The sequence below is a fragment of the Macrobrachium rosenbergii genome, chromosome 21 (assembly GCF_040412425.1).
Source record: "Macrobrachium rosenbergii isolate ZJJX-2024 chromosome 21, ASM4041242v1, whole genome shotgun sequence".
NCBI classification, from domain to species: Eukaryota; Metazoa; Arthropoda; class Malacostraca; order Decapoda; family Palaemonidae; genus Macrobrachium; species Macrobrachium rosenbergii.
Genome location: NC_089761.1, coordinates 5,283,327 through 5,288,207, shown reverse-complemented (window position 1 = coordinate 5,288,207; position 4,881 = coordinate 5,283,327).

Below are 4,881 nucleotides of genomic sequence, written 5' to 3'. Positions count from 1 at the left end.
TTTAAAAATTACCACAACCAAACTCATTAATACCAATAATTGCGCATTAATGCGCATTTTTCTACACTCCCACGAGGGGATTCAATTTTCAAAGAAAAAATTGAATGGAAACAATGTATTAGGTTAGATAATCGTCAAACAATTTCTTCACTTTCTCCCAATCATGGCAGCCCGCCTCTTGGGATTTTCCTTTCCCACTTCTTCATTACCCTGTTTACCAACATCTTGTGACTGCGCCTATCAACAAGTTTATCCTGAAATTCCCTTCTATAAAGCAATGGAATCAAACAGGAAACGTGCCTTTTAGTCTCTTTTAAGTTTTTCCTTTGAGTACAGTTGCACCAGTTACTTCCCCAAAGAATTAAGTTTTATCTCTTTAACTATACCCATTGGAAAATTAGTAGGTTTAAGCAGGGGTTCTTTAATGAGAACAATGTCTCCAACTTCTAATAGCTTATGATTAACAGGTTGGTACCTACATCGTTTATCAGTCGCTTGGTTCATAAGCTGCACAACAAACTCCTTATTATATACTTCTATTAAACTTTCCCTAGCCTTTCTTAACTTTCTGTGACTGTCCTTCACATGGGCAATGGGAGATATGTCAGGAATCCATGTATCATCTGCCGTAGGTAAAGGATGTAGATGGGGAATAATATTTAGAGAGTTTAATTCGTGTCCTTTCACTAAACTTTCGGGAGTTATAGGAGATGGTACCGGTTCAGTCCCATCATTGCTTCAGTAAATATTCTTTTGAAGGCAATTGGACGACGATTTACTAAATGTACAATATTTTGAACAGCAAATTCAAAGTCTAAGTAGTCTAGGACCATATTCCTTATAGAACCTTCAATCAGTCTCTTTGACCATTTTTACACATGATTCTACTAAAGATCCCAGTTCATTGTGGCCTTTATAGTATTGCTGAAAACTCAAGGGTCTTATGTTGTTCTCCCTGAAGTAGGATTGAGTATCCTTATCACTTAAAAAGTTTTCCACAGTTCGAGCACCTGAAGTTAACTGTGAACCTTGGTCACTTAAACAGAGTTCAGGTACCCCAAACTCGAAACAATGCAGCTGAAAGGCTCAAAAGGATGTCACCGAAAGGTCTATACATACCTTAAGATTTATGGCCCTTGACCACAAACAGGTGATACACAATATCCAAACTTTTGATTTCTTACCCATCCAATACACCCAGTAAGGTCCAAAATAATCTATGAATATGTACCTATAAGGTATGGTTGGAGGAGAAACCCTAAATTCCCTGTATGGAGACTGGTTTAACTTTATAGTTCTGCCGTTAAATCTGCGGCAGTGAACACAAGCTTTCAAGACTTTCTTTACAGTAGAAAAACTACAAGGAATCCAAAACTGTTTCCTAGCCTCCGACAGGGTAGCATATACACCAGAATGTGCTAACTTTACATGAAATTTCCTAATAATCTCTTCAGTCCATTCACTGTTTTTGGACAAAAGAATGGGGAATTCATTACCATTATCTCTCCACTTGCAAAACTTACTTTTAACCCTTAGTAACCCAGATTTCTTATCAATGAATAAATTCAGCTGACTTACAATGTTGGGTGTATCTCTAATTTGAGGGTTTCTTTCTTTGAAATATTTAAAAACTTCAGGAAATTTTTGTCTTTGATCATGCAGAACTATCATCTGCCATGCTTTACGGAAATTTCATCATTACTGAAAACCTCAAGATGGTCATACTTGCCCAATTTGTTCTTCAATTTCATTTTGATATTGTTTATGAATGTCAGTACATATTTGTAGACAGAAATCATGTGAAGCCAACTGGAACTTTCAACTGCTGTATTAAAGAGATCCATCTCTGGCTCTGTCACAGTCCTTATTTCACACTGGCCCTCTGAAACTTCAAGTACGTTGGTTAAAGGATTTGGGATTGTTATATCCTTGCTGTCATCTTCTAGGACATCCTGAATGAAATCAGGTCCTGTGAAGAAATTTGATTTTATCAACCTCTTATAAGACATGGACCTGGTAGTACAATCTGCAGGATTTATTATACCTGTACAAAATTTAAAAGTAACTGGGACAGTCTCACATAAATTCTCGATTCGGTGCAATCTGTTCATGACAAAATATTTAATTTTCTTAATTTATCAAACTTATTTGTTCGAGAATTTAGCCAACTCAGTGCAACTGCACTATCTGAGAATACTACTAATTTTGTAATGTTAATGGGAGACACATTCTCTGAACCACTAAGTTCCTTATAAATATCAACAACAGTTTCTGTCCCCAGTAAAAAGAGATTGAAATTCAAGAGAAGGGATGGATTTCAGTTCCAATTGGCATGTCCAATTAACCTATTTTTGAAAGCAGGAAACTTACCTCCTTTGTTCTCAAGTTCTTAAGGAAGAGTACAACTCCATAAATGAGTTTGCTAGAATCACAAAAAGCAATCAGTTGGAAAGTATCATTTCTACGACCAACAAATCTCTTGACTGCAATTTCAGGAACACAATTTACTTGCTTGCAAATATTAATCCACTCTCTTAATTCATCATCCGACAGTCTATCGTCCCATCCAACTTCTTTCTTGCATTGTAGTGAATGCATAAAGAGTCGAGCCCTGTTTAATAATGGACCATAAAATGAGAAAACATCAAAATTGGCTGCAATTGAACTTAAAATCTGTCTTTTGGTTGTTGCATCCCTGTCAAGTACCAGCTTTCTTGTCAAAAGAGTATCGCTGCTTCTGTCCCAAATCAAGCCAAGCAGTTTAACCCTAGGAGGAGTCTTTAACTTGTCATCTATATATTGCTGCAGAGAGTCATCATTAGTTATAAATTGCTGTAATTCAAATTGATAAGGAGAAAATATGCTTCCAAGTTTCTTATAGGCCCATTTCAACTTAACAGCATCATTGGTAGTGTAGGCTAGGTTGTCCATATAAGCTAAGTTATACAACTCTCTCTTCAATTCCTTAACATCAATATCATCCCCTTGGACCTCTAACATCAAAATCTTAAAAAGTGCTAACATTAATAAAGCTGGACTACATGGTAAACCGAATGGAAGCCTACAATGTTTATAAACAACTAAGGAATAGTCTCCTTTAGATACATTTCTATACCAATAAAAGAGTAGCCTACTTTGATCTGAAGGCCCCAACTTAATCATTAGAAAAGCCTTTTTAATATCAAAACAAATTAATTTTTCATTAACTCTTAACTGTAAAATAGAAGTAGAAATCTTCTTATTCAAACAAGGACTTGCAAAAATTGCTTGATTATGAGATAGTGTTACAGGCTTACTTAGGTCAGATTCACAAATTAGACAAAAATACATTTCGACATTTTGTCAACTCTCTGTCCATCTTAAACACAGGCATGTGAGGTAGAAAGCTATGATGGGGTTATCCTCCAAGAATTGCTCTAGACTAGATACTCTCTCTATAATGCCTAGCTGTTCCTGCTCTTTAAAAACCTCATCAATCATTTGTAAAGCATTATCCTTTTACTAAATTTCTTAAAATTTGATTTTAATATTGCTTTTGACAAACCTTGATTCTTACCAAGCAAATGAGCTACTTTCCCATTCCATAACAGAGGCATAACTAACCTTCCATCACTATCTCTGACTGTATTTTCCAAAGCATATTCTACTACTTTCCTGTTCTCCTCCGTGAAGTCTTCGTTATACACGTTAGAATCACTGTTTAAAATAGTTTCTGCCCTTGAGGAAAGAATTTCCTCTGCTTCCTTCTCAAGCTCAGCTTCAACAACCTGACCCTTGTTATTTAACACAGAAATATTAACATAAGCAGGAGACTTAAACTCTTCTACAGAATCCAGGAATAATCCATCTGCATCAAGAATACCATTAACTTCAACGGAACCATCACCAATTATACCAACTTCAGAAGAATGTTTTGTCCTGTCTGGCAATAAAGCAAGATTCTTTTTTATATCTTTCAATATCCCCTACTAACATCACTCCTAAGGGCTAATCCAAGTAAACCGAAGGAAAGACTTCAGAACTCCTCCAAACAGCTCATCCCTCTGCGGTACTAAATGAGAGTTATCATTCCCCACAAGCAATTTAATATTCTCAATTTTGTCCTAGACAGATGCAAAGTTTTGTCAGCTAATACATAGCCCTTATCCGTAAAGACTCTAGCTATATCAGAAATACCTGGCAATACTAATTTTAAATTAATGGACTTCATGGCGATAGCAGTAAAATAATTTTCATTCAACTTTACCTTATATACTACAGTAGTTAATGGCTTTGAAGAATTAATACCATTTACTACCAAGGAAAAATTAGGATCAACAACCTCAAATTGCATACTTTCAACCCAAGCTTCCTCCACGAAAGTTACTTGGCTCCCCGAATCCTTTATACCTCTATCCCCAGAGTCATTCAACGAAAAAGAAGGCATAGCAGTTACTGGGTTACAGGAAATTCTCAAACACCTAAATCAGACCAAGTTAAAGTAGACACAGCAGAGTTTGCGTTTGCTCTCTCGTTAAAATTCCCTTTACCCTTTGACTACTAGTTTCGTGGTCAGAATCACTCTTAGAGTTAACATTACATTTTGGGTCGTTACGAAGTTTGCAAAGATAGCTGAAATGCCACTTGTTACAATGTCTGCATTTACAGTTAAATTTAAACCTGCAATCTTTAGTGTTATGAGAATCATAAGTACAGTTTGTACACCAATTCAACTGCTTTAGTTTCTCAATCTTACTCTGTGGAGTTACATACACCGAACATTTGAAAATTGGGTGATCAACGTCTCCTTTATCATCTGCCAAACATAAAGAACATTCCTTAGCTTTAGATTTCTCAACGTTACTATCGATAGCAGAAGCTAAACAACTAAAGTTCGACTCT